Source organism: Leucoraja erinacea, chromosome 8 (assembly GCF_028641065.1).
Source record: "Leucoraja erinacea ecotype New England chromosome 8, Leri_hhj_1, whole genome shotgun sequence".
NCBI lineage: Eukaryota > Metazoa > Chordata > Chondrichthyes > Rajiformes > Rajidae > Leucoraja > Leucoraja erinaceus.
This window is the reverse complement of record NC_073384.1, coordinates 44,328,610-44,340,848: the sequence shown is the minus strand read 5'-3', so window position 1 is coordinate 44,340,848 and position 12,239 is coordinate 44,328,610.

Here is a 12,239-nt window from a genome sequence, read left to right as displayed (position 1 = left end):
TGATGACGTCACAATGGCTCAGCTAGCAGAGATCAGCATCAATGAAGATTTCATCCTATATTTGACATGTTATTCGCGATTAAAGCTTTAAAAATGCCAACTTTCATAAGATTTTTACATATTCTGATTGACACTTTCCCCCTCTAGATGGAGATCACTTTCACTGAACATTTTATGTTTTATTTCTCGACTTATTACTGATTAAAGTTAAAAAAAAATGTAATACCTTGAATTTCAAACCGACCAGCTTCAACTGATGATGTCACAATGGCAGCTTCAACTGAAGATGTCACAATGGATAGACTAGCAAGGGGAGGGCGAATTGCTATTGCAACACGCAGGGCAAGTGCAATTGGATTTTTTTTTAAAGAGCAATTCTGAGGGAGGCAAGGGGAGTGCTGGAATCTTACGTTCGTGAATGTCTTTAGTTGGAGGACCATGCCTCCCGTGGGGGCTATGGGTAGGGAACGGATGTGTTGGTGTAGCCTGCACTTGGTCTAGTCTATATAACTCTAAAACTCTCAACTAGTACGTGTGTATATGTGTGTGTCTTTATATATTCGCAAAAACAGTTAAATAAAAAGCGGTAACGATAAGATTTTTACTTATTCTGATTCAGATTTTTCCCCTCCAGGCAGTAATCAGTTTCACTTCAGGCGATAATCAGATTTGATCCTAAATTTCACGAGTTATTCGTGATTAAAACATTTAAAAATGCCAACTTTCACAAGATTTTTACTGTTAAAATTATTCCTCACAGCTTCCAACACACTTCGACACAAAGTTGCAAGACAGGACACTCTGAACTTTTCACCTCAATGGGATATCACAGCAAGTGCTTCATCAGGAGGGGGAGGGCGAATTGGGCAGGAGAAGTGCAATCGGAATTTTTTTTTTAAAGTCCACTGCTGAGGGAGGCAGGGGAGTGCTGGAATCTTACGTTCGGGAACGGGTTGAGTTTGGGGACCATGCCTCCCGTGGGGGCCAGGGGTTAGTGGTACAATAATGTGTTGGGGAATGGGTTGCGTTGGGGGACCAGGCCTCCCATGTAACAGGGACCCAACAAGTCCCAGTTGGTCTAGTATAAGTCTAAAACTCTGATCTTGTACGTGTGTATATGCGTGCGTCTTTACATCTTCGCAAAAACACTATATGGTAACGATAACATTTTTACTTATTCTGATTCATATTTTTCCCCTCTAGGCAGAGCTTACCTTCACTGAACATTTTATGCTTTATTTCTCGACTTATTACAGAAAAAGTTTAAAAGCATCAAAAGCCTTTGAATCTAAAACGACCAGCTTTCACTGTTGACATCACAATGGCTCAGCACAGAGCCGTCTCACACACAGAATATTCCATGCACTTCGAGTGATGTCACCCCCCCCACCCCCCCCCCCCCCCCCCCCCCCCCCCCCCATGGTAATTCACACACCCCCCCCAGGTTATTCAAACTCCCCCCCCTGGGTTATTCACACTCCCCCCCGGTTTATTCACACTCTGCCCCCTCTGCCCCCCCGCACCGGGTTATTCCGCCGCATTCACACCTCCCGCACCGCAAAAAAAGCCGCCGCCGGGCTTATGTTTCAGAGAAAATGAGTGAGACCAAGCAGCGAAGCAATGTTTCTGAGGAGCTGTGATGGCACAACAAACTAATGGGTCACGGCTTGAGTTTCTCTCTGCACGGCCAGCACGGAACCCCAGCTCAAAAAGGCAGCAAACACCCCCCGGGTTATTCACACTCCCCGACCCCTCCCCTCCCCCCCCCCCCCCCCCCGTTTATTCATACCCACCCCCCTGGGTTATTCACACCCCCTCCCCCAGGTTATTCACCCCCCCCCCCCCCCCCCCCGGGTTATTCACACTCTCCAACCCCCCCCCCCCCCCCCGGTTATTCACACCCACAGCTTACCCCCGTGTTGTTTACACTCCCCCCCCCCCCCCCCCCAGTATTCAGAAACCCCTTCCCCCAGGTTATTTACACCCCCCCACCCCGGTTATTCACACCCCCCCGCGCACCCTCCCCCCGCTATCTTAAAAAGGCAGCCAACATCCCCCCCTCTCTCTCTACCCCCCTCCCCCTCTACCCCCTCTCTCTCTACCCCCCCCCCCCCTCTCTACCCCTCCCCCCCCCCTCTCTATCCCCCTCCGCCTCCCTCTCTACCCCCCCTCCCCCTCTCTCCTACCCCCCCCCTTTCTCCCCCCTCCCCTCTCTGCCCCCCTCCCTCTCTGCGTCCTCCCACTCTCCCCTCTCCCTCTCTGCCCCCACCCTCTCTTCTTTCTCCCTCTCTGTCCTCCCTCTCTACCCCCTCCCTCTCTGCCCCTTCACCCTCTCCCTCTCTTCCGCCCATCCGCTCTACCCCCCCTCCCTCTCCCTCTCTAACCGTGCCTGCGCTGTTGGTGGCTATGCGTGAGTGGATAGGGCGGGGGATGGGGGAAAAGGACCGATGAATATCAAAGGAGCGATTAATATAATATCAAGGGTGGTTAGTGTGTGTGTGGCACCGCAGCCCCCCCACCCCCCTCAACCATGCGTTGAGGGGACGGGACCCAATGGGTCCCCCTTGGTCTAGTAATTCATAAATTAAAAAATATAATCTGTTTTATTATGTGTACTATTTCAATAAATCTATTTGGAATCAGAATGTATCCACACACATTTATTGAAATTGAGAGTTGTAGTTGTGAAGAGAGATGGACTAGATTGGGATTGTTTATTTTTAAACAAAGGAGACTGTGGATTGATTTAATCAATGGGAATAAAATCAAAATGTCTAAACAAGATAAACAGGCCGGACCTATTTGTGAAAAAAAGCAAGAACTAGGAATATAAATTCAAAACTACTTAATAAAATGATTAGTAGGAATTGAGGGATTTTCTTTGGATACTTTGGGTCTGGAACGCACAATATTAATCCAGGAAAAGAGAAAGAAACAATCACCACATTTACAATATTCCTACAATGTTATAAACTGGACAGAAATTAGTATTAACCAAAATAGATCCCTTTTAACTATATGGTCATAATGGGCTGAATGGCCATCCAATTGTGCCTTAAATTTCAAGGATTTGTAATACTTTCATCTGAAATGTTTCTATCTGCTACTTTAGATAATTAATCTGTTTAAAATAACATGGTTAATGCCACCAAAATGAATAAAAGAACATGATATGTTGGTCTTATCATGGTCATATCATGGTCTTTCATTCATTTTGGTGACATTAACCACATTATTTTAATTGTATAATTTATGTTATTTATAATTGCATAATAAAATATGACAAATATATTTATTTATTTAATTAATTTTTAATTACGTAATTCATGATATGTTATTTTTATGGAAATAATTTTGTGAAATATGTATGGTCCTGAGAAAATTTAAATATCAAGAATTATTATTCGATGTATTTGCAACTTCATACTACAAAAGTATGCAGTTCCAATGCATAAACAAACCAATTTACAATTCTATTTATTGCTGTCTTGTTTTTCACTAAAAAGAAGAAAAATCTTCAAATAAATATATTAACCAATGATAATTTTAATACAGTCTTACAAAAAAAAACCCTGTATGTGTTATATGTGTTGCTTTGAGAGCCCTAGAGAATAACATTAGGAGGATGAGAAAAGATAGGATGAATCTTAGAAGGAAGCGTGACAGTTTCGGAATTAAGAAAATAAGATAAATCAACGGCTATAGTAACATTAGATGTTCAGAGGAGGGGAAGTACCTGCAGAAAAATATGCTGAGAGAAGGATTGCTTAGTAGGAGCTATACTTTTCTTGATCCTATCTGCACCCATAACTTACAGTTAAATGTAATGGACTTACTTACAGCATAAGTTTCTGTATCTACAATTTTTTGATTTTGGTTATTGTTAAGCCTATTTGCAGTCTATAAAATCTGTGCACAAATGTTTATTTAGGTTCCCATGAGATTTAGAAAGTCAAAGGACTCCAGGTAAAACTAGCAAGATTAATGTATGATAGTTTTTCACTGAGTGCTAATGCTGTTTTTAGCCATCTTTTGCTCAATTAACCTGAATTAAGCAATTTTGTATTTTACTGACCTACCTGACTCTTATTTCGTTTTTGAAAAGAAACTGGTAAGATATGATCCCATGTTACTTTTAATATCCATCTGGGAACAAAATTAGTGCTGATATTCTTTGCAAAATGCTTGTTTACTTCTTCAGTGGTTCTGTTGAAAATAATTTGAGAATAGAGATCGTTCTTACTCTCATCATATACCTGAAATAGGAACAAGACATGATTTCTGTTTCTTTCATCCAAACATTTTAATATGTTATCTTACACAGAATTTACATATTCCCTCAATACCCTTAAAAACATATATGCAATGCCAGCAAATGTTTGAATAGATTAAATTATGACGTTTATCAAGCAGGAAAATGCTGCATTAAAAATGATGTCTTTCTACCAGAATGTGGAGAATATGTTCAATTAAAATCAATCTCAGTCTAATTGTTAAGTAAACAAGTTAAATCATTCTGAGCTTAATTATTATTTGGTCAGGGTGTCGTTATGGCATTATGAGTCTGATTAGAATCTTATTTGACACAATATAAGTGAGTATGGTGACCATATTAAGTATCAACTGCACATCAGGTTTCAACTGCATTTGGCTATCAATTACACAGCATTCAAACAACCTGCTAGAATTCGTTCTCAAGACATACATAAAAAATGGCCATTTTGCCAAGGCATGGAGATTTAATGGTCCTCATGTGTAGCACAGTGGCGCAGCCTGTAGAGCTGCTGCCTCACAGCACCATAGACCCGGGTTTGATCCTGACCGCCGGTGCTGTCTGTGTAGATTTTGCATGTTCTCCTCTGTGACCACATAGGTTTCGTGCAGGTGCTCCGGTTTCCTCCCAAATCCCAAAGACGAGTGGATTTGTAGGTTAATTGACCTCTATAAATTGCTCCATATGTGTGGGGAGTGGATGAGAAAGTGGGATAAAATAGAACTAGTGTGAACATGTGATCGATGATAGGTAGGCCAAAGGGCCTGTTTCCATGCTGTATCTCAAAACTAAACTAAACTCATGAATCTGTTGTTCGGCAAATACAAAATGTTCCTAATCAAGGAATGTGCATGATTTAAAAGGCAAACCTGATATAATAGCTTCCCGGTCCCTAAAGTGAGGTCTGCATCATCCCAGAACACAGCCAACATAGGCACTGTTTCATTGCCTGCGAATCCATTCTCGAATGGGTTTGGATATAAATACTTCTCATTTGACTGAAAATTTTGGAATTGCATCAGGCCATTATCTGAAAACTAGAAGAAAGAAAAATTGCATGTAGGATTGCAATGAGGATATTTTGTCATATTACTTTGCAGACAATATCAAAGAAGAGCAAACACTGTCCCCAAAGATATAGCTCAATGTTATGTTCCCAGTTTTTGCATATTAGGAATATCTGTGGGCTTCATAGACTGATTATAGAGACCATCCAAACTTTTATATTCTTGACATCTATGAACTTCTGAATATATACATTTGATCACCAATATATTTTCTGTTATCATGTATAAATAATCAAAATTTAAATTCTAACAAGGTGGTTGAAGAAATATAGCGATAAATACACTGACGTTTTTTATTGTCGCTCTGAATCAGGAAAGAGAAAATCAGCGATTCCTAATAAATGGTCCTTTTTTTGAAAATTTACATATATGCAGATGAATGTGGACAGGTTACGATTGGCTGCTATGCCAACATTCGAATAGACTGCCAATATTGATCTGAACAAAAGTGAAGAATTATTCATTACCAGGAATCAGTTTGTTTAACAGTAACTTTCATTTCCCCATTTCCTCAGACCTTTGCCTTATATTCCCCACTGTATCAATAGGGTCTTGGATTCTGCATCAGGTGCAGCTGGGGTTATGTGCTCCACGGCTGCCCGTTTGCAGACCAAACAAGTAAATGTGGCTCCACAAATTTGTCAGCAATACCTGAATTTCCACAGATTGTGGCCCATGTACAAAAGTCAAAGATTTACTTTAATTTCAGTTTTAGATCCTCTAGCAGATGTCAGCACAACCCCGCCCATTAACAATATAATTTTTACATTCTAATATCTCTTCACTTCAAAAATCAAAACAGTCGTGTTTGAAAAATGCATGGTGATGAGCGAAGCAAAACCAAGACATGCTATTTTGTAAAACAATTCCGCTTGTTCTGTCAATAATACAAATATAAATACATCTGTTAGAGTTGATATACATTTTAGATGTGTTATGCTGCTTCATGAGAGAATTAACAAACAAAAAATAGTGCTAGAATAAGTGAGAAAATATTGAAACAGAATGGAAACAATGAAGGTGATTCCAATGAGGGATCAGATTTTGAGATGGTTGGTACATTAGTTGTTGTAAGAACCTTTCCTTGCTGGGCCATTGTAGAACAAGGGGGCATGTTTCAGGATCAAGGGATGTACACATAATACTGAGATGAGGAGGAGGGCTATTTCTCAATTATTGAAAAAAAATCATATATGGATTTGTGAATATTTGGAATTCTCTATCGCAGTGTGTTATGGATTCTGGGTCATTCGATATATTCAAGGCTGAAATAGAAAGATCTTTGAATATGCGGAATTGAGGAGGAGGAGAATCAAACAGGAAAATTAAGATGAGAATAAAGATAAAGAGAGCCACATTCTTATTAAATGGCCGAACCAATGTATGGACTACTCCTGCCCTTATTTCTTATATTGGTCAATGTTTGTATGGGACCCCTTTGGAGGAATTACAGAGATGGAGAAGTTTAAGGAAGGAAATCCAAAGCTTAACACTTGCTGAAGCATGGCTGTCATTAGTAGAAGAATTAAGAATGGACAAAAGCTGGAGATCAATTCTAAATATTTTGAAAATGTGAAGATCCCTATCGACCTGTATCAGAAAGACAGGAAAATCTGGATGGCTTTATCGGACAAAACAATTTTGCAAGAAATAATATGAACTGTTTCTTTTTAATTAAGGTGGTCACATCTTTTTAGGAAACTATTATGTATTTTTTCTACTTACATATAATCTATCCCAAACTGAATCAAGGAATGGAAACCCCATGGGTGGAACAATAAAGGGTGAGTTTACATCAGCATCTGCAGCAGATATCCTTATGTCTCCAACAGCCTCACCATGCAGATAAAGTATACCTTCTGTGGAAATAATTAAAATTCGGTGATAAAATTGTCTCATATCAGAATGTACTCTAATTTTGCAGATTACATGGAACTTAAAAACATAAGAAACAGGTGCATGAATTGGCCATATAGCCCCGTGAGCCACCTTTAGAATTCATAGCTGATATGATTGTAACTTTGTTCTACATGGCCAACAATATCCTGTAACCATTCATCTTCTTGGTTACGAAGTATCATTCTAATACTGCCTTAAAAGTATTCAAAAACTTTGTTTCTACTGCCCTTTGAGGAAGACTACACCTTATTGTTTTTTTTTTTTAAATCCCTCACTCTTCTAAACCCTAATCAATACAAGACAAGCCCTTCAAGCACTTCCTTATAATGCAGCTCATTCATTCCAGTTATCCTTCTTTGACCTGTGTCCAATACATTCACATCCTTCCTTAAATAAGGAAACAATTACTGTACACAGTACTCCAAATATGGTAACACTAAAGCCTTTTATAATTGAAGTGTAACCTTCCTACAGGACCATTCTGTTAACGCGCCTGATTACCCACCATTTTAGAATTTAATATTTTAGAAGAATAAGAAATGTTGTTTTGCAATGAATATGCACACGACCTGCTCAACCTTACATTATAAGACATCATTCCTTAATTCCTACAATCAGATTTTCTGTGAATTTTCTTCCTAAACAGAAACAAAACTTCCAGTGTGCTCTCACCAATTACATCATCGTGTCCCTATTATTATGAGATGAGCAGATGAAATGTTAACTGTTTCTATACCCACAGTTGCTGTTTGTCCTGCTCTGTATCTCCAACATTTTCAGTCTTTATCCCTACTTTTATGCTCCATCTTACTTATATTGAATACCAACATTCCATTTTCTTTCCTAATTGCTTACTATGCCTGCATGCTAGCTTTGTATTTCATGTGTCAATACACCTAGATCCCAAAGTACTCCCAAAATCAACTGCCAAATGTTTGTCCACTCAGTTAACTCATGTATATTCCTTTGAAAACTTTTTGCATCCTCCTCACAAATTGTTTTCCCATCTTTGCCTGCACTCGTCTGCAACTTTAGCTGCAATACACTCCATCGCCATGTCTATCATTATTATAGATTGTAAATGGTTACGCCTCTGTCCCACTTAGGAAACCTGAAGGGAAACCTCTGGAGACTTTGCGCCCCACCCAAGGTTTCCGTGCGCTTCCCGGAAGTTGCAGGTGGTTGCCGGAGGTTGCAGTTAGTGGAAGCAGGTAGAGACTGACAAAAACCTCCGGGAACCGCACGGAACCTTGGGCGGGACGCAAAGTCTCCAGAGGTTTCCGTTCAGGTTTCCTAAGTGGGACAGGGGCATTAAGCTCTCACCATTATTGCTGTGACATCCCATGTTATAGCTTACCAGAAATAAAATTATGCATTTATCCTGTTTTCCGTATGTTATCAAATCCTCTATCCATGTGAATATATTACACCAAATACAGAGACCTCTTGGAGTCAACCTGAGCTATGAAGAAGTTGCAAGTTGCATTTGAACAGTAGAAAGACCAAATATACTGAGAATGTTGAGGAAAGAGCTTATAAAAGTGAAAATCATAGAGAATAGATGCAAGGTGTTGGTTTAGAACAAAATACACAAAGTGCTGGAGTAACTCAACAGATCAGGCTACGGACAGGATATTTTGGAATGGGTCCTTTCTTCTTCAGAGGAGAACTTCTTCAAATAGGCATTATTTATAAAGAGATTTGATTTAATTCAAGTTTTAATTAATTAAAGAACCAAGCAAAAGGAGGGGACAAACAATATACAAATTAGTGATCTGAATGAGAGGTCCAAGCATATATGATTTTTGAGAGGCAATTGGATAAATACTTATATGAAGACATTTTGTGGAGCCACTTGGATACATTTGGATTGTGGTTTTAAAGAGCTACCACACTACACTGGGCAACATAACTTCCTTTCTCCTACATTATTCCAAGATTCTATAAGATCCACTTAAAATATTACAATAATCTCAGTAGTGATATTAGTAAAAGGTTAACCTGGAGAACAGTTTGTGATTTTGTAAAAAATAATTTGAAAATGCAGTATCTCCATGGGCAGATAATTAGTTATGATGTCCTGGGATGGGTGTGATTTGGAACACTTTGATTTCCAGATGCTCTTTGGGAAGGAAACCAACTCTCCTGACATGACTTAACTAAAATATGACTCCTCAAATTAGTTAACTACTCTTTGAAATAGCCTAGCATCCCACTAATTATTAAGAGTTTTAATGAGCTACTATTAGTTCACCACAACACAAATCATTTAAATATATCTCCTTAACAATTTTAAATTAGATCTAACTTCAAGTGAATACAGGTCCAAAAAGTCAAAGAAATGGTAATAGAAAACATAAGGCCAAATCAAACTTAAAAAAATACATGACACTTTTGAGAAATATAAAAGTGGATAAGTCTCCAGGTCCGGACAGGATATTCCCTAGGACATTGCGGGAAGTTAGTGTAGAAATAGCAGGGGCTATGGCAGAAATATTTCAAATGTCATTAGAAACGGGAATAGTGCCGGAGGATTGGCGTACTGCGCATGTTGTTCCATTGTTTAAAAAGGGGTCTAAGAGTAAACCTAGCAATTATAGACCTGTTAGTTTGACGTCAGTGGTGGCCAAATTAATGGAAAGAATACTTAGAGATAATATATATAAGCATCTGGATAAACAGGGTCTGATTAGGAACAGTCAACATGGATTTGTGCCTGGAAGGTCTTGTTTAACTAATCTTCTTGAATTTTTTGAAGATGTTACACGGGAAATTGATGAGGGTAACGCAGTGGATGTTGTGTATATGGACTTCAGTAAGGCCTTTGACAAGGTTCCTCATGGAAGGTTGGTTAAGAAGGTTCAATGGTTGGGTATTAATGGTGGAGTAGCAAGATGGATTCAACAGTGGCTGAATGGGAGATGCCAGAGAGTAATGGTGGATGGTTGTTTGTCAGGTTGGAGGCCAGTGACGAGTGGGGTGCCACAGGGATCTGTGTTGGGTCCACTGTTGTTTGTCATGTACATCAATGATCTGGATGATGGTGTGGTAAATTGGATTAGTAAGTATGCAGATGATACTAAGATAGGTGGGGTTGCGGGTAATGAAGTAGAGTTTCAAAGTCTACAGAGAGATTTATGCCAGTTGGAAGAGTGGGCTGAAAGATGGCAGATGGAGTTTAATGCTGATAAGTGTGAGGTGCTACATCTTGGCAGGACAAATCAAAATAGGACTTACATGGTAAATGGTAGGGAATTGAAGAATGTAGGTGAACAGAGGGATCTGGGAATAACTGTGCACAGTTCCCTGAAAGTGGAATCTCATGTAGATAGGGTGGTAAAGAAAGCTTTTGGTGTGCTGGCCTTTATAAATCAGAGCATTGAGTATCGAAGCTGGGATGTAATGTTAAAATTGTACAAGGCATTGGTGAGGCCAATTCTGGAGTATGGTGTACAATTTTGGTCGCCTAATTATAGGAAGGATGTCAACAAAATAGAGAGAGTACAGAGGAGATTTACTAGAATGTTGCCTGGGTTTCAGCAACTAAGTACAGAGAAAGGTTGAACAAGTTAGGGCTTTATTCTTTGGAGCGCAGAAGGTTAAGGGGGGACTTGATAGAGGTTTTTAAAATGATGAGAGGGATAGACAGAGTTGACGTGGAAAAGCTTTTCCCACTGAGAGTAGGGAAGATTCAAACAAGGGGACATGACATGAGAATTAAGGGACTGAAGTTTAGGGGTAACATGAGGGGGAACTTCTTTACTCAGAGAGTGGTAGCTGTGTGGAATGAGCTTCCAGTGAAGGTGGTGGAGGCAGGTTCGTTTTTATCATTTAAAAATAAATTGGATAGTTATAAGGATGGGAAGGGAATGGAGGGTTATGGTCTGAGCGCAGGTATATGGGACTAGGGGAGATTATGTGTTCGGCACGGACTAGAAGGGTCGAGATGGCCTGTTTCCGTGCTGTAATTGTTATATGGTAAAATAAAAAACTACCAAAACATTTGGTAATGGTACTATCAGCTGAGTGGATTAATGTTAAAATCATATGCTATGATGAACTCTCATTTTTCTGTTAAGCAGGTGTGAGAAACCTTACAATTTTAATCCTAACGTTAACATTTCTGAAAATTAATTTACATCAAATATTGAACCATACAGATAGCTTACTGTTTGATCAATTATTCTATTATAAAATACGAGAAGTTTCAGATTCCTTGATTCCTTGTTTGTCTGCACATGTTTTTTATCTATAAGGGTTGGCAGTAACTTGGTGGTCTCTGAGTTTATCTTTTTAGAGATACAACATTGAGTTGGATGATTAGCCATGATCATATTGAATGGCAGTGCAGGCTCGAAGGGCCGAATGGCCTACTCCTGCACCTATTTTCTATGTTTCTATGTAAACAGGCCCTTTGGCTCATCAAGTCCTCGCCGACCATCGATCATTCATTCCCAATTGTTCTATGTTATCACACCTTCTTATCCACTCCCCGTACACTAGGGGCAATTTACAGAGGCCAAGTAACCTACAAATGCATCCATCTTTGGGATGTGAATGGAAATTGGAGCACGCAGTCACAGGGAAACCCAAGCAGTCACAGGGAAAACGTGCAAACGCCACATGGAAAGTACACCGGGTCAGGATTGAACCCGTCTCTGGTGCTGTGGGGCAGCAGCTCTAACAGCTCTGTCATTGTGCTAAGATCTAAAACCTAACTAGAATTTCTGCTCTTAATTGCTGCTTAGCTGTGGAAACCTATACATAGGGACATCAAGTGTGATTGGGTGATATGAGGTGTGGGTGGTGGAGGATAGAATTGAGCTGGGCTTTGATTATCCAAAAGTAATAGCTGACCATCTTTATGGAACTAACGGATGAAGAATGCATAAAGGAAGGATTTCCATGGCCATGCTACAATACAACATGAATTAGGATTTTCAGGAGACAAGAGAACATTTAAATAGGAATACAGTGCATTCAGAAACTATTCAGACCCC